Below are 20196 nucleotides of genomic sequence, written 5' to 3'. Positions count from 1 at the left end.
ACCTTTGAAGTATTTATGGCCTCTATTTTCATAAATTTTGGGGCAAAATCAACACTTGGCTGCATACGTCGCAGATTATGAACTCCCCGTGGCATTCGCTTCACACCAAAGGACATTCTCTCTGATTCTACTCGATCCTCGGTCATAAAGATCATTATTTGTATGTAGGGATAAAGCTGCGTGTAGAGAAATGATCCAGTCTGCGTTGGATATAGAGAGCATGCTTGGCGACAGAGAAGCGCACGGCACAGGAGAGGGAGAATAGAACAGCGCAGGGACGGTGCGCAGAAAAAAAAGGGCAGTCTGTCTGCACCAGATCAGGGGGCACTACCACTTTATTATTTATGTTGATTTGTTTTACTTTTAAATGTGACCAGCATGGCTCGTTTTAAGATTCACTGCCCGATTACTTAATTAGGATTTAACTTACTGTAAGTGAAAACAAGTGATATTATTTTTTTTAATTTCAAGAGTGTGTAATTTTTTTTACAAAAACACAGTGGGCTCCCCGCGAGGCCCTACCACCAGGCTTAACAGGGAAACCCTGGACAGGATTAACATTTACACACATCAGTGGCAACAATTAAGTTATGAAAACAGTGACGTTTGTGGAGTATTGAGGCAGCGGTGATGGTGGCATTCAAATGTATCTGAACTAATTGCAGGTCAATGTGACAGCCCCAATATCAGCTACAAACAGACACCTATTAGATCGTACAAGCTTGATCCCATTAGTGTTCACTCATATGTGCTGATGACCAAAAACTGGGATTGAGAGCATTAACTCATCAGAAGAATTGCCAGTGATTTTAAGTAAGGGGGAGGTTAATTTTTTCACAGTTCAAACATTGCAACTAGTTGAGTAGCGCCCTGGTGGCTAACTGCTACTTCCTTCCTACTTACTTGACTTGACTTTTTTTTATGTCCACTTTTTGATGGCCACACAATGTGGGACACAGCCAAAGCAATTTGCTAAACCTTTGTATTCTGCATATTCACATGCAGAATAGCTGTGAATTGATATGTGTTAATTAATATTTTATTGAGCAAAAATGTAAATGCACTAATAGAAGCATTAGAATGTATCTATTATTTTTTGTACTAAGGATGCTACAGATTTGCTCTGAACCTCCCATGATTCATCTCAGCACTTCTTTAAACAAACATTCCTCAGCTCCTTCATTAAAATGCTTCAATTCAAGCAAAGTCCAAACAAGACGTCTTAACTCATTCCATCAGACCGCCTCTGTCTGTTGTCAGGGTGCTCCCCTGCTGTGTTGACGGTCCCCGGGGTGTAGCCGACTATATTTTAGAGCTTTATGCTCTTATGAGGAGAGTTGAGACTGACACAGTGACAATTTTATAATCCAGTATGGTTAGCCTTTATGAAGAGATGACTGAAGGAAAGAGGGTGAAGGTAAAGGAGAATGTGTGACGCAGATCCTCGCAGAGATAACATATTTATTCATATAAAAATTTCAGATTGGATATTGCAACTAGAAGTTCAGAGGTGTCACCTGAAATTATGGCATTGATTGGTTTTGCCCCTCAGGTCATGCTTTGTTGTTTATTTTCCATTAAATAGAAACATAACTTAGAAAGTTCACATGTTTGAAGATGACCTTGGGAAGTGTTTACCAGCATCATGAATCAAGTGAGAAATGTTCACCTTGAACTTTCATTCAAATTGAGTTTTAGTTTTTAGGTTGTTTTTTTTTTGCAACCAGTAAAGTCGCCCCCTGGTTGCCATCTGCTACTTCCATCCTACTTCCTAAGCCTCAGTTTTCAAACCAGAGAAAATCAGTTTTCTATATTGATGATGGAATCAAAATAGCCTAATCAGTTGGACTTGTGACAAATTGATTCTTATGCTCTAACCTTTTTTTTTTTACATGCAGCAGCACATATTCTGGATTGTCTACATTTTTTGTGTGACATTTTAGTGGTCAAAAAGGCATGTGCATGCATGCATGCTTTTGGTTTATACATACTTTATTTAACAGGTTTTTTTTTGTTTTTTTGTATTCCCAATGATCTCTGCATTATGAACCTATAATCACTGACATTTATGTCATGCTATTAAGGCAATAAATAATGAATGGGGACCAACCAGCTTGTAGGCAGTTAAAAGCATGTTCAGGAACCGGCCATGCATAATATCAGTCATTAGCATTTCCATAGCAATGCTATGCTGATGAGTGTCACAGCTGTGACAGTAACTCACTTTTTTTTTAAAGACGAATTTGCTTGACTAAATTAACATCTCTTATGCTAATGCTAAGATAAAGCAGCCTTCGCATGTAACACATATGCGGCCATATAGTCACATATGGCCGCATTTGTGACTATTTAATGGAATGTTTGCTCTCAAAACGTGTTGGGTGGTGAGTTCCTATGAGTCATGTCACACAACAGAGAAGCTATGTTTAGCCTGATGGGGAGTCCACATGTTAACCACTCTTCATCTGCTCTGCATTTTAGTTTCTGTTGTTCTAAACCACAGGTGGACAAGGGATGAGCCAATAATATCCATCCATCCATCTTCTACAGCTTTATCCTCCACATGAAAGTCGCGTGGAGAAGAAGGGTTGGTAATGGGCCGTATTTATATAGAGCTTTCCTCCTCTTGATGAGCTGCTTTACACTACAGCTTTCACCCATTCACATGCTGCAACATGGGGTTAAGTGGTTTTCTCAAGGACACACATAGACGAGCAGAGCCAGGAATTCGAACAAACAACCCTCCAGTTAAAACACTGCTGAAGCCAAAGTGAAACAAACACAGTCTAAAAAATACAGTCTCTGCAGATCTGGAGAAGCACACAAAAGTTATATTTCCCTGTAGGTTCAAGACTCTCTCTGACCCCTTTTTGCACTACAATTTTTCATCCAATGTAAAGTATAAAATATTAAGAAGTGCAGTTTCAAGTAGAAGATTGAACAAATGAACCCATCACCGGTTTGGCCTTTCTTCTCAAATACCTTGTTTTCTCTGCTGTCGCCATCTCAAATCCAATTATCTGTTACTTTCTGAGACAAAATAGGAGTAGCTCTTTATTTCTTTATTTTGTTTTGCTTGAGGCAATCCTCCCTCAAGTGCTTGATAATGAGGTCATGAATGCAAGGGGGAAGTAAAATAGATCCAGATACTATACTGATACAATCAGGACTAAAAGGAAAATGTTGGATGCTTTAATATAAAACCTGCAAATGGGGGAAATAATATGTGGGATTAGAGTTCAGTCATGTAGACTGATGATAACAAGTATATGCAAAAAAGCCTAATTGAAAATCTTGATATTTGGTCACACGCCAGAGTACAAAGTACAGCACATGATGTCATCACAGTACTGGAGGTAAAAGTGGATATTTGATATTGTCTTGATGATTCCCTGACACTGGTATTTGGGATTGCTAAAATTGCTTTTTCCTTTTTTTTAATCTCACATTACTGCTGGGATCGGCAGTTCATTTGAGTGTTCTGAATCACTAAAATCTGTTCATTAAAATGATTTGTTCAAAAGATATGTTCACCGAATCATTCAGTGCTAAGCAGGAGCCCAGTGCCCTGCTACGTGACTCACGTCCTCCCTGAGTGCAGTACGTTCGAGCCGCGGGTCATAGAGTGAGTGACAGCGCGAACAAGATTCATGTCCTCAGCCACAGTTCACCAGTTCTCTGTGTGTCAGTTTGTTCGCAACGCGAACGAGATTCACGTCCACAGCCACAGTTCACTGTGTGTCAGTACGTGCGCTGGTCAGTGAGTGAGTGACAGCGCGAACGAGATTCATGTCCTCAGCCACAATTCTCCAGTTCTCTCTGTGTCAGTTCGTTCGCGAATCATGACTGAGTCAGTGACCGACGGCACGAACGAATCACAGCAGCACGGCAGACACAGTCCTTCTTACTTCTTCTTACTAGTCACTCCCTCCCCGCTCGGCGCACGTTGGCTGGCGTCGTTTGCCCGAAGATTCACAAGTGAGTGACGGCGTCGGCGAACGACTTCACAAGTGATTCACAGAACGCAGCAGTTCCACTCCCAGCCACCACACTTGCTGCTGAGCTCAACTGAACTAAGAAAGGAACGAATCAGTTCATGAAGTGATCCCAGTCAGTTCGTTCACTCAAATGATTTGTTCTTTTGAACGAATCATTCATGACCGACACAACACTATCTCACATTGCAGCATAACTTGTTACCAATGCTAGAATACAGATTTATCCACTGAAGTACACACACAAGCTGCTACTTAGTAGGACAGCCAATAGAGATGCCCTCTCACTCTGAAATGGCCCGTGATTGGTCAAAGTGTCATGTCACGGGCCAGGTTGCAGACCGCAGAGGAGGTGAAGAAGAAGAGCACTCTTTCAGGTCACTCGATTTACATAATGCTGAAAAGATAATGTGGGATTATAGATCAATAATTCCCAAAAAATATCCCCTGTTTAACACAAATACAATGACTAATTGATATGCTCTTGTATCTATGACTCTTTGAAAAATGAAGATAATATAACATAACATTCACATCACATCTCTTCATCATCATATGATCGAATTCACACACTATAATGTGTGCCAAACTGTTAGGTTTGTGTGTGTGTTGGACACTGTTCATAAGCTGAATTGTCCCTTTGCCCTTTGGGTTGAAGCTTCAGTCTCAGAAGCCGAACAAATGACAGCATTTCTCAAAAAAAAAAGAACCAAACTGGCAAGGTGAGTCAAAGTCAAACATGTCACGACAGCATTCGCCTGCAGGAGAGAAACAGACCCAAACAAATTAATCCAAAAGATAACGAGGGGCTGAGGCGCTGAGGGACGGACTGCGGGGACAAAAGCGTGAAAAAAAGGAAAGAAAACTCGAGAAAATAGGTGGAAAAAAAATCTCCCTTTTCTCTCCGTCTGTGGACACTAAAGCAGCACAACTGGCAGCAAAGGAGCTCTTAAATAAATGAACCCGATTCCCAAGTGTGCCTTTACCGGGGCAATTTGCCAAGCCTATTGTTACTGCTTTAATGTCACTTATTGATTAGCTGCACATTTACATCAAGGTGAACCTTTGGAAAGATTACAAGCTACAGTACGTTGGATAAGCCGTTACACTGTGTGCTTTTCTCCTTCTTTTTCTGGCAGTGGTGGCACGTGGCCCAGGACAGAGCTGATGTAAGGATGCTGAGTCTGCTGTCATTTTAAGTTGAATTAGGAGTAAACATTTGGCAAGAAGCCTCTCTTGAAATGATCAGTTATAAAGATAAAAACAGAGGGTAAAAAAGACAAAAGAAATACATTTGGGACGGGGAAAAGAATGAGAAAACCAAACACAATGGGCCATATCCATGGAGCATCACATATGTTCTGCTTAAATATAAGCCAGCTGCTTAACTTCCGGTCAGTTGTTGCCAAGGGGAAAGTTGGACGTAAATAATTGATTAAAACTGAATTCTGTAATTTGTCACACATGCACTTGGTAATTTCTGTACCGACTGTAAAACATCTCTGCATCTTTGACTGATGCTATAAATGGGGGCTGACTTATTTAAATCCAGGAAGTGACTGAACATATAACCAATTATAAGGAGAAAAGAGGAAAATAATAGCGATAACAATGAGGGAATTCTCCAGTTTATAGCAATAGCCCCATGTGGCCTCTTGTGAGCCTAATAACCTGAGAATAGAATGTGTTTTTCTTTTTTTCCCCTCTCTGTCTCGGGGCAAATTGCTGATGCAGCAGCCTGTGCCCTACACAGATAATCCTCAATGCTAGCTGGCACATTCAAAAAGTCACCGTGCCACTTTTTTTTGCAACTATAAGCTGCCAGCAAACAGCAAAAGTGAATCAGTGAAAGTAAATGAGAAATATGAACAAGCTCGATACAGATGTAGGGAAACTGATAAAAGCTCAGATGAGTGTATGGAACTGTTCCATCTATTCAGAGGAGGTGATTTTGCAGCAGAGCTCTTTCATTCAGGTGCTCACTTTACTGCACTGTCTCTTAAACGAATATCTTGTAATATGAGGAACATCGCAGCTAAAGCCTAACAAGGACCATGTGTTATAGCTGTACAACGATTGATAAACAGACATGGCAGGCTTTGCAAATGTAAAATACTGTTCACAAAATAATTAATTTCGATTTTCACATTCACAAAACGTGCATATCAAAACAAACACAGAAAATGACTATGAGACATCCCTTCAGGCACAAATACACCAAGTAGAGACACATGTAAATTACAAACATGATTCCATACATTTATGAATGTAACTTGGACAAAACATGTCACATAACTTTGGGCACAATTTATTCTCCGTGTTCTGTGCAACTTGTTCTCCAACTGAAATGTTGTCATTATGGTCAACCCCAAAATAACTGATGGGCACGTTTTACTGCATCTGTATATTTTCAACTCAACGAGGCACACAAGTGTTACCAAAGTACACACCGAAGTGCAATGGGGGAGCATCATCGAAGCAACTTGATGACGACACACACAAGGCACCAGATTCCTGTTATCTATACTACTGCTAGAGGAGCCTATTTTAATACAACATTGCATACGACCCATATACGTTTCGTTGGAGGACAGTTTCGTTCTGTGTCCAGGATTTTATCTCAAATACTGTAACTCAAGCTCCACAAACAACAGGGGATGCTGTAGTTCAACCTGTGTGTTTGTTGGTTAGGTTGGTCTTGATTTAACTCAATATAATATCCTTTTAACAAAATATAGTTTTGGGATAGTTTGGGAATAAAAAAAAAAAAAAAGAGTTGTATACTTATGTAACTATGCCAAATTTGAAGATGTTTTATGTATTTATGTGTGCAACTTCCATGCAGCCATTTACCACCGCTTTATCCTCTCTCACACTCACGGTCAACAATGTCCAATTTACCTAATCCCATATTGCAGATTTTTGGACTGTGGGAGGAAACCGGAGAACCTGGAGAAAACCCACGCACACACGGGGAGAAACATGCAAACTCCATGCAGAAAGGCCCCTGTTCAGACCTGAACATTTGAGTAAACGAACTGACTGGGATCACTTCATGAACTGATTCGTTCCTTTCTTAGTTCAGTTGAGCTCAGCAGCGAGCGTGGCGGCCGGGAGTGGAACTGCCGCGTTCTGTGAATCACTCGTAAAGTCGTTCGCCGACGCCGTCACTCACTCGTGAATCTTCGGCAAACGACGCCAGCCACTGTGCGCCTAGTGGGGAGGGAGTGACTAGTAAGAAGAACTGTGTCTGCTGTGCTGCTGTGATTCGTTAACGCTGTCAGTCACTGACTCAGTCGTGATTCGCGAACGAACTGACACACAGAGAACTGGTGAACTGTGGCTGAGGACATGAATCTCGTTCGCGCCGTCACTCACTCTATGACCCGCGGCGCGAACGTACTGCACTCAGGGAGGAGGTGAGTCACGTAGCAGGGCACTGGGCTCCTGCTAAGCACTGAACAATTCGGTGAACTAATCTTTTTAAAAAAAAGAATTTTAATGAACGGATTCTAGTGATTCAATACACTCAAATGAACTGCCGATCCCATCACTAGTGCCATTATTGATAATCCTACACAATGTGTTTTACCTGATGTTTGTTTTAGTCATGTGTCATTTAGTCCGCTTATGTGGGTGCAGCAACTTTAAAGATCTGCCTCCTGTATTATTAAATCCCTTTATTTTGTTATACACAGTTGTGTCCTGAAATTAAATTCACATGTCTTTTATCACAGAAATGCATAAAGACATGATAGCCGCTGCAAAATTTCACATCTTTGTATTCACATCACGCTGCATTTACTGTGTTTTTATTTACAGAAAGTGCTTTATCTTGCTATCGTGCTGGAATGTTTTTTTTCTCTTCACAACCCAAAAGCAGAGTAAAATAAACAAAAAAAAAAAAACCTGCTTTAGTGTTAGAGGTCACTGCTCCACACATTTGTGCCTGCAGCAGTGTGGGCAACCATCTGGCATCAATTTTATACAGTAGGTTAAAGCCAAAGAGGATGAGAGCGGCTGCTTCAGACAGCAGCGCATCGATCTGTGATTCATCTTAAATGTACAGGAGCGAGGAATCCTGCATGTGTGGGCTTTTCTCATGAACATGAGCCTAAAGCAGAATACGGTGCAGATGTACAGTATGTGCACAAGCTGCATTCGCAACGCTGCACACGTGAAGATCCCACTGGACACAGCTGAAAGGCAGCATAATGAGGAGACAATCTCATGATGAATCCATACAGCATGAAAACAATCAAATTAAAGACTGTCATCTAGTGGTGAAGCTGAAAGTTACATATGTGAAATTGGATGATCTGAGCCAACAGACTGTAAAGTGGATAGACAGCAATTTATTGCCTGGGTTGCATATTTTAATTAGTCTTGTGTTTTATCTAGATGAAAGGCATCTCAGATCAAGTTAATCTAAATAGTGTAAACAACCATTGCCATGAAGGAGGTGATACATCAGATGTTACACATCATTTATACTCCACTTGTCAGTAGGTTGTGGTGATAATATGATCATTGGGTATACAGCAATATCTAAAAACAACCACATTATTAATGACATAATGAAAACAAATATGCTGCACAATTTGATTTATTTGTGAGTCTCAATATTAACCTCTTCCTCCCTGCTCCTCTTTTTGGGGCCTGTGGTTGAAGTTCTTCAGTAGACATATTATACCCAATGTCTACAAGTAACCTAGTTCCCTGGCATGGGCGGAGCTACGGGCTGCCCCCCCCCCTACCTTTTGTGTTTTAAAAATTTTACTCGTCAAATCATCCGCCACTATGTCCACAAGCTTTTCAAAGTAGTGAAACAAACAATAAATTGACCAAAATCAGTAATTGTAAATATAATCTTAGGCCCCTGACTCACTTAGCTACGGCCATGCATTGTAAGAGATTAGATTTTATTAGTTTTGATTTTAGTAAAGACAACAACAGCTTCATACAATATATTAAAACCTGTCTTGTTTTAATCCATTACGTTTACACAGGGCTTTACGTTACAACACACTACACAGTTGTAGCTAGATGATATAGATTTGATTAGCTAATCGAGCTGGTTGAGTACCGACTCAATTGGATCTTTCACCCGTGTCTTTAAATTAACCCATGAGTCGTGAGTCTCTAGTATCATTAACCCAGATCAGTTGAGTCATACTACAATTTAATTTAAAATGATAAACAGCACCACACACAACACAATCTTGCAACATTAGCTACTAGTCCTAGCCATCTTAGCTGCCAAAAGTTGTATAACTTACAATTTCGAAGGCAACCACAACTCAAGACCGTTTGAATCGTTTATATTTGAATTTGAATTGCTTGAATAATTGCATTTAAAAAACTGAATTTGAATCAGATAATTTGAATTTGTATTGTTTAATTTGAACTATTGCATTGAAAAACTGAATCTGAATAGCGTCTTTTGAAATTAAAATGTTTGAATTCAACAATTCTCACAATTCAAATTCAGTTCTCAAAATTCAGATTCAGTTCTCAAAATTTAGATCCAAATTACTGTGACAGACATCCGGGTAGTTCAAGGATGAAGGAAGAACAATCGAGCGCAGATACAGGAGAATCGCCTTGGTTTTTAGCCTGAACACAGCAGCAGAGAAAACAACTAAAAAGCTGAAATAAATATTTTTCTGTGTCCCAGAACACGGTTTTAAGATCATTTCAGGCGAGAAATTAGTGATTTGGAATTCAAAAATGTGGTTTGTGTATTAAGATGTGATGTATTTATAGTTTGGCAGTGACTTTGTAGGAGGTGATCAGCTCCGTCTCTGTGGACGCTCGGTGCGCACAGTGGTCAGATGGTTTCATAACCTGGATGATTAATAATGGAAGCAGCTCTTTATCGGACTAGTTAAAGCCTCTTTGATGCTGTTTTCAGACTCATCCAGCAGGCGAAACACAAAACTATGCATTACATCTCTTTGAAGCTGGGTCACATGAAGGGACGCGAATCGACACAGATAAGTGACGGGCACTCTGACACATGGGAACGGACACATGACCTTCTTCATATTGCTTATCCTATAGCTGCACCAAAGATGTGCTGTGTATACAGTTGGTGTGCAAATAAACTCTAAATAAAGAACATTTAACATTGACAGCACATAGAAAATGTACAGTCTGTTAGCCTATAAACAAAGGGTATACAACATTGTGGCTAAATCAGTGATGAAATGGTTAAGATATGTATTCCCTTGCATGTTATTAGTGGTATGTCACATATAAACATCAGGGAAAACAAATTTTTGCTAAACTAATAACAATTAATCTTTAGCATATCAGCATAGATAGACATATGAGTGTCCAACGATAATACATAATACTGAAGTTGAAGTTTAGGTGAATAGGCAAATAGGATAATGAGATCATTCTTCATGTTTTTGTACATACACTGATTCTGTTGCCTCTAACTCAACACGCTTCGATAAGTAACCCGACAGTGACACACATGGCTAACCTTGTTACTACACATTACAATAGGTCTTAGAAACACAACTTATCGACAGCACCCATTGCAATGGTGCTCCCTTGCTATTGTTGCTATTATTTTGTATTTATTTAATGTGTTACTTTTGAGTTAGTCAGGAGAAAATGTGCACCTTTCCCAGATATCCCAAAACTTGGATACTGCCCAAACCTTCTCATCAGTGCTGTGCCTCTGTCTGCCTGCTACAAAAGGAATATTTGCATAACTAGCAATCACCATCACTGCAATTAAATCCTCAGGCTGTATTGATCAAACTGAAGTGATCAATATTGTTCTAATGTGCAGCCACAACTAGTGGGAGTCGATGTTTAATGCATTTAACAGATAAGGAAACAAGCAAGAGACTCTGGGAATCAATAATTAACTGTGGACCCTACATTACTAAAATGACTCGCTAGTAAGCTGAGCTCACCGAAGCACTAGAGAAAGGAAACGACCCAGAAACTGCAGCGAAGGAGTCAGAGCCACTGCACTTTAAATCCAGCAAGAACGAAAAAAATCAATTGGGTAATGATGGCAGTAAATTACACTTTATGCACGTTAGTGATGTTGTGATCCACCCTCACACGGGGCACCATGATGTTAGGATCAACAATAGTGGCAATAATTTGACTGATAAAAATAAAAGTAATAAACATTAATTCATTAATTTTAATGATTAATTAACTTTAGATCGGGCACCAGCCTGAAATCAGGGAAAAGACAATCAATCTATGCCTTTCAAAATCAGTCTAAATAATCACTGTTATTGACTATGATATCAAAGTTATCCCAATTGAACAGTAATGAAGGTATGAATCCGAGCACTGACTCTCTCAACCCCCCGTTTGTCACAATATTCATATACAAAAGACACAGACATACCTTTAAGTGAACAAAAGTAATTGATGCTTCACCAACATTAAATATCCAAGGCCAAATTGAATGATCTAAATCAAAGAACAATAGATCACAGCCACCTGGCTTAGGTCCCAACAGTGATACTTGCCAGGAATAAAACAACAACAACAACAATAATAATAAAACAGACAAAAGCTATTTTCAGACAACACCTATGCAAGAGCACAAGATTTCTGTGATATTTTAAGACTTTTTCAAATTCAAATTTCCATTAAAAATGTTATACATAAATGTGTATAAAAACAGGCTGATAGAAATACAACCTATGTGCCACAGTTATCCAAAGAGGCAGCAAAAGACCAGCAGCTCCAGTGTCCCTGCAAGCAAATAACATTTATTTTCAGTAAGAGTGAAGGCACTGGGCTTGGCAGCATCTTACAGAATGTTTAAGTCGTACTTCAGTCGTCTTGAGTTATTTGCCAGGAGAAAACTCCATCATCAATACCAATGTAACCACCATTTTAGAAACACTCTACATAAATATTAAAATGTTTGCCCTTAAAATCCACCATCTATGACCCACCAAACACACTCACTATGTCTAATAATAAATTCAAACCTGCAAACCAGCTTTCCGTCTCAGTTCCCCTTGCAGCTGGAGTTCACTGATGCCTGTGGTTCTGGGGTTTGAGCAGGAAGGCAGCATGACGGGTACATATTAGCTTATCTAGCAGGACCAGACTCTCTGCTTGATTGCCAGTGTCTGTAAACCTCCTATAAATATATGCAAATCTTCAGGAGGGGTTTGAATAAATGGGTGTGTGGGTTTGCATGTGTGCATGTGTGTCTTATCCATGTCTGTGGTGTCACTGATGTGGGACACAATGCATGTGGAGTTTTTTTTTTTTTTTTTTTAAGTTACAGTAGATAATGATCCTTTTTATGATATTAGATGAATCATTTCGAAAAGGACTACAAGACTTTTTCTGCCTCATTCTGACGACATGAAATGTGTGACATTTAAATGCGCGAGGCCCAGACTGTCCTCTGTGCTTCAGCAAAGACTGACTGATGAGGGAAAATGACCTCGGATGGATTTTAAGCCGTCCAGGTGCCTGTTTACAAACGCTGGACAAAAAAAACTCTGACTTTCTCCGCGTGTCTGCCATGCGTCTTCTCTCTGCCTGTTGACATTTAATGAGGTGACCTTATGGATGGCAAGAAATCCGATCTTCCTGACGGTCATGAGGAGAAATGGCGCATTCAGTCAAGAATCACAGAGGATTACCTTTGAGATATCAGCAGTACAGGGCAGATGACACATCCTGGGCAACAGTGTGATATTATATATATATAATATTATACTACTGGAAGTGGGAAATACAATTTAAACCTTAAAAATAGATACTTAAGAAATAATAATCTTAATTTTCTATCTGCTATCATTCAGCCATTTATTTATTTTTCTAATCAGGGTTCGCAGCAGCACTCGTACATACGGGGACAAGACACATTTAACCAATCAAACACACTTTTTCAAAAGCATCTAAAAAAAACGTTCATGATTTCATTGTCCTGGCTTTCCTGGTGCAAGGTCTATCTGTCTTGATATAAAAAGAATCACTTCATGTGCGCAGTGCGGGAATGTCATCAGGCATCACGAGAGAGAGAGTCATGTAGAACTGTTTTTATATATAGGGCACACCGGATTATAAGGCGCATAAAATAGAAGATATTGCAGTCAAACGTTTGACTGGGGTTGCGTTATGCATCCACTAGATGGAGCTGTGCTATAGGGAATGTCAACAAAACAGATAAAGTCAAACTTTACCAATTAATCCTTATATAAGGCGCTCCGGATTATAAGGCGCACTGTTGTTTTTTGAGAAAATTAAAGGCTTTTAAGTGAGCCTTATATTGCGGAAAATATGGTACGTATGCCATGCAGGTCATAAACTACATAAAATCATTTTATTTCATTTCAAAGTCTATTGAAGAGTTTTCTTTTTGTAGTTCTAAAATGTCATAAATGGGACAAACTGTAGTTCTTTAAATATAGTGTATGTGTAAAACTTTATTCATGATATTAACTTAATTTTAAGATTCAAAGTTTTTTGTGGCTCCAGATTAATTGTATTTGGGTGGAGAAGTGATAAAATGGCTCTTTTCATTCTAAAGGTTGCAAACCCCTGACCTAAGGCTAGCTTTAGTTAGTTTAGTTAGTTTTTATAAAACTAAGAAAAAAACTGGAGCTATGTAAGGAAAGGATGTATCAGTGTTTAACTGTCCTAAATCAAGTTGGAACCATTAGCCTGATAAAAGTATTGATGCAGCTTTGTGTTTAAAATAAAATAGTGTACGAGTATATGAGGAAAAACAATCATCACAGTTAATTAGTCTAAATCGAGTACTAGATATAATCGAGTAATATAGGAATCACTGAACATTAAAGCTTATATAACCAGTATCTTACTCTTGAACTCTTGTCAAAGCTCTGCCCTAAAAACACGAGAGAGCACTGGAACGACAGCTTCAATCACGACTGACCTTATTCACAGAAGACATGTTGATGTATTTCAGCAGGAAAGTGCTCAGGTGTTACGGATAAAAATAAAAAAATAAGGATCTGTTACGTTCATGTTTGTCAGGATACCTTGATACCTTGAAGCCGAGGAAGCTGAATGGAACTCAGCCACCATTCATTTAACTGATGTGAGTTTTCTATTGTGAAAAAGGCCCATGATGACATCATGTCTGAATGACTTATACAACATAAAATGTTAAACATGTGATGATAATGACTGTATTTTTTTTTTTTATATTTTGAGATAAAATAAAATAACATAAGATAAAATAATCTCAGAAAGCATTTGCAGACTCAAGCTTTAAAGGTCCAGTGCGTGAACATTTGGCTTTTATTGGCTTTTATTGGGAGTTTTCAAAGCCTCAACATAAGCTGTTTATATGTAGTTTAGGAAAAGGGTCTTGCTTTATGGCGATACAAACTGGACTTCTCTACAGTACAGAAGCTTACTACGCAAAGGAAGAAGAATGATACTCATCGGATATGCAAAGGTCATTGGAGTTCCCTGAAGTGCTACCACAGTCTACAGTCGAATTCATTCTAATACACTGGACCTTTATTTGTGGTATTTGAGGTAATAGTTTTGAGGAAAATGCAGAGTTTCACTTCTATCTATTATGCTAATGTAAGATAGATATTGTAATTTGTGTTAAATATTCTTATATACATTACCTGCTGTTAGTTTTTGGAGCCATGGCAGATACCAGTTTTTTTTTAATGACTTTAAACCAGTAGCTGATTCACCTAAAACTGTTGACTCCAGGAAGGTAACAGCAAAGCAGCAGCACCATATCTGATATTGAAGCAGTAATTCTGTTTTATTTCAGTGGCTTGAGAGCCTTGGGGCATATTGATTAAATCATTAAGGCTGATCTGTCCGCATCACAGGAATGGCCAGCACAGCATCTGGGCAGCTCTGCTATAACCATTCACAACTTAAGAAGACTTGAATCATTAGCCTGTAAAGAGTTAAACGATTTTCAAGGCAAGGAATTTTAAATTAACGACATTGAGCTCTGATTAAACTCAGCCTAAAAAGACAAGGTGTCCCTTTGGGTTGGATATATTTGCTGCATCATATAGTATTTACGGGGTCGTATGTTAAGTGTGTACTGTAATAATTGCCAGTTGTTAACCATTAACAATAACATTAACCTTTACAATTGGTTTTAAAACTCAAATTCCCAATTCTAACTCTGGATATATGCCATTTTGGATTTAAAAAAAACAGTGTTCAACACTTTAAAGTCTTTGACTTTGTCATCCCACACACATCCTACTATCCTAACCTTGCCAAATGTAAAAGTTGCTCAATGTTTAATTATTATCATTTGGGTGATGACAGGTTTCTCACCTGTAGCTGCAGATCCACCTTCTGGAACCTTTAGTTTGTCCAAACCATTGGTTCTCAAAGTGCGGCCCGGGTACCAATGGCGGCCCACAGAAACATTTCTGGTGGCCCGCAATGAATTACAGTTGATAGTTTTAATCCAGGAGGTACTAAGCTTGTTAAATGTTTATTGGACATTACTGGATACAGACCAATAAGTGTAAACAAAAATACTGGGTATTTACCTGGTTTCTATATGGTGAATTTTAGTGTATTATTGGGTTATAAGCTGGTAATAAGCAGGTAGCTACAGCCCCCAATTACTAACTATTTACCCAGTAAATATATGGTAACAGAAATGTGTTACTTGGTATTAACCTGTAATTAGAAGGTAAGAACAATGGCCAAAATACTGGGTAATTACCCAGTAAATTATAAAGCTTTATTATATTAATGCTTAAATTACATTATTTTAACGCTTATATTACTTAACGCTAAACTGTAGAACTGCAATCTGGTCATTAAAATTATTAGAAATGAGATTTCGTTCTGTTTTTTTTTCCTTTGGCGGCCCTCAGTCCAATGTTGGGTTCCTAAATTGGCCCTCAGGTATCAAAACTTTGAGAATCCCTGGTCCAAACACTTCTTCTTCTGTGTTGTGCTTCACTGTTGATGAAACAGTCAGTTTATCAACTCAACAGACAAAACCGCTGAAATGCTGCTCACCCCATACATGTTTAAAGTAATACAGTATATTGCTGTTGTCAGCTGCAGTCACTGATAAAAAGTTAAATTGTGCCATCTGCTGGTCAAACAGCTACACTACATCTTTATACAGTGAAAAAAAAATGTGTGACACTGCTGCACTGAGGTAAATGAGACAGATCAATGCTAATGTTGCCCCCATAGGACGTTTTTTTTTTATTTCAAGAAAAAGAAAAGAAAAAAAAATTGGTCAAAAAATCTAAAGTAATTTTAATACATGCAGTTATCACAACCCCCTTAACTGTTACACCACTGCATAATGATACATACATACATAATACATAATGATTTTAAAATAAGGAGAAAAAAAATGTTTACAAAATCATACAAAATGGATTACAGGTTGCCGTGCAACTCCATATTAAATCCCTGCTGGAAACTGAGCACATTATGGCTTTGGCACATTTCCAAACAAGAAATTAGACGCTGCCATATTCACTGCTGCCTCATTATCTGGGATATTTTGGGTTCAATTATTTTTACAGTATGACGAAGTGGAGACATAATCGTCCTGAGTGTGTGCGAAAGTCTGTATGTGATTGAAATCTGATTGAAAACTACTAACGCTCCCATACCAGTGTCCGTATCTCAATTGTTACCTAACAGACATTTGGGAGTTGTTGTTCTACTGCCGCCTCCTTTCATAATCATAACATATATCTATCTATCTATAAAGCAAGTGTTCATCACATTTAACAGTAACTTCATGAAGTTACTGATAAATGTGTCGAACACGCAAATTAGAATTGAATATTGTAGTGACGGGAGCAGTACCGGTTGCGGACAGTGAGCGCCGATGGCGCAGAGACTCATGGGAGTTGGTTCTTATGTGTTGACAGAAGTGTAATTGTTGTGATGTGTTGCAGTTTGATGTTTGGTCTGCATGTTCTGAGTGTTGTCGTTATGCCCTGCTGTGTTCTCGGGATGTTTGCTGTTGAATTGGTGATAGACAGTGATTTTGTGGTGTGGCACCATGACTGATTGTGATGGGGCGGGGGATCATGTCCATCAAATGTTCATGTCTTTAGATGTTAATAAAGTTACAGACTTACTCGCTGCTGAGAATATAGCGCGAGAGCCGTGTTGAACTACCGATGTCTCTCGAGACTTCATTCTGCTTGAGAACATATTGAATGAAAGAATCGGTAGTTATAGAACTACTTAAACACGTTTTTAGTATTCCTAATAATAATGTGTATATTGATTAGTGTATAATTAATAATTTAACTAGTAATCACGGTCCTAATCGCCGTATTTTCAAAATCTGTTTTCCGTTCACTTCCGTTGTAGGTCACTTCCGTTGTGGCCTTTGCATTTGTGTTGTGGCTTTTGTGTTTGTGTTGTGGCTTTTTTATTTGGCCTGACACCTCTGGGCCACCGTAGTTTTCACTTAAAGGGACAATGTGTAGTATTTATGGGTTTATATGACCCAAAATCCACTTTTTTATACATATAATGTGCTCCTGCATTGTCTCGTCGCTGTATAATAGTTTTTGTTTCATTTTCGTAGTGTTTCAAAAAGTCATGTAAAATAACATGGTCGCGGACCGCGGTTGCATAGCCACTGTTAGCAGCGAGACGCCATATTTCTACCGGAGCCTGTAAGGACAAACGCGAGAGAACAAATCAAGCGTCTCTTTACTTGTAGCGGAAGTCCCGCCTCCACTCTCTCCGCTTCGTCTGCTACGGCCGCGGTAGCTCGCCCTCTCCCTCGCCTCACGAACCTCATCTGCTGACACGGAGAAAGACGACGAGGACGACATTTGACCAGCTGAGGATACCGTAGCGCTCAGGGAAGGGAGGGGGTGAGCAGAGGAGCAGTTCTTTGTTGTGAATTTCAGCCTCTCCTCTAGACGGCACTATAAACTACATAGTTCACCTTTAAGTCAACACTAAATTTCCAAAATAATACATTTAAATTTACTGATGTGGATTTCAAATGTGCTGCGTGAAGTGATGTAAAATTGCAGATTTTCTCAATGAGCGGTTTCCAAATCGAAATTAAAAATCAGTTTCCGATTCAAAAAGGCAGGAAATGGTGAGATGAGCAACAAACATGATGTCATGGCCTTAAGATTATTTTGGTTGACACTTTGTTAGGTTGCTAACTTTTGTCCTTTGTGTCCACGCTGACAGCTACGTCTCAGGATAGTTAGGCACAGAGGGTAATAAATGTGTCAGTAACACTACAGGAGGCCTGATAGTCACAAACTCTCTAGATGGCAGTTCAGTGTTGAGTCTGCCTCTTTTTTAATATTACTGGCAATATGATGCGCTTTGTCTCACTGTGAAGGAAAGTGAGAAGAAATGACCATTAAATTAATTGTAAAAAGGCTTTTTGCTTTTTGGAATATTTTTTTTTCCACTATCTGCCCGGGCAGAAAGATATCCTTTAAGGCCTCAGCACAGACTTAAATGTGGGTGTGTAGTTCTTTCATTCATTCATTCATCATCTAACACTTCATACTCCACATGTGGGCCATGGGGCCACCAATCCCAGCTAACATAGGGTGAAAGGTGGGGTACAGCCTGGACAGCTTTTACAAGATGTTGATGTATGACTAATGTTTAGTTCTTGGTGATCATGGTTGTATCACCCAATAATTAGTGTTTTATATTGGAATTAATTATAGCATCAGTCAAAATCATCAGCCATGGCCATGTGGTAGATGTTACATCCCAGTATCTGCGAGTATTGACCAGCTGTTGTCTTGGTGATGATGTGGGAAGAAGACATTTGATGGGACTTCATGTTGGTCATAATGAGCACATAGAATGAAAGATGATGGCCATCATCTTTCATACTTTAATACTTTAATATTATTATAAATCCATGGTTAGCCATCGTTTACATTAGAAAACTGTTTACTTACAAACATGGAAAGTGGCTCACATTGTTTATTGCATCAAATTAAAAGAAAACACACCTCTCGAAAGACTACTATTTCATGCAATTCAGCTGGATTGTCCTGCATACACTTCTTTACAGTACAGTAAAGTTGAGGTTCCTGCTCTAATTTAAGTTGCTGACAATTTATAAAAAGAGTCAGAGGGTGGCGCCAGCCCCACAAATAAATTGTATGCCTATCTGATATGGCAGATAGTTCAGTTTAGCAAGTGCAATGTTTTTCCTTTACTTGTAGAAAATGTATTAATTAAATCAATATTTTTATTCATTTATTTATTCAGCGTTTCCTATTGAAATTATCCCTCTCTATTTTCAGGGTAGGTGGTCAGATCTGTGTATTTGTATTTCAACATAATGAGACTTAATGGTGATTTGAGATACTTCAACCTGGCCTCCAGGAAGTACACATGAAAATATACATAAAATGTAATATAAAATGAAGCGTTCATTATCATGTCCATGCAACAGCAGACTTTTGTGACTTCAAAAGTCAGAAATGTAGGCTGACTTCTCAAAAGTTGCAAGCACAAAAACAGAAAACATTTGGTTTCAGTCAAGCTTTAGACCTGAAAACAGAAAACATACAGAAAACTGTATGATTAATATAATCTAATACTTACACACACACACATATATATATATATATATAATAGAGTTAAATATGATATGTTGAAAATTACGCCTGTAACAACAAGTTTAGTTGGGATTTAAAGATTCTAATTGCTGCAGGTAAACAGTTGCAGTGGATTGTTTGACCATTCATGCATGCATGTATGCATCCATGTGGTGTTTGCTGATTCTCCTCTTCATGGTGTGTTAGATCTCAACTGTACACCATTAAATTAACGGTCGATCACTTAAAACCCATTTTGTTATAGACAGGCATTCTTATCTAGCTGAACCTTTATATTGACAGTTGTTATTATCTGTGTTATCAAGTGCTTTATTTTTGTTCAATCCTTTAGAACCATTATTATTGTACATTTATTCCCTTGTTGTTACTTTTTTCATTGAGGTCATTGTGTGTGTCTGTGACAGGCATATCTCGCTGACTGTTTGCTAGATTGCTCTAAAACTTTGAATATGGATTGAGCATGGCCCAATGGTGTGCATCCTTGATTTTCACATGTTTTCGCTGATTTATCACCCTTAGTTTGGCTTCCATTGATCTGGTCTTTAAAATGGGCCAATATAATTGTTGTTGTTTTTTTTAATATGAAGTTGCAACTTGAAGTCGACGTCTTCATAAAA

Source organism: Microchirus variegatus (assembly GCF_963457635.1).
Source record: "Microchirus variegatus genome assembly, chromosome: 12".
NCBI lineage: Eukaryota > Metazoa > Chordata > Actinopteri > Pleuronectiformes > Soleidae > Microchirus > Microchirus variegatus.
The sequence above is the reverse complement of the archived record's forward strand: the minus strand, read 5'-3'. Positions refer to the sequence as shown.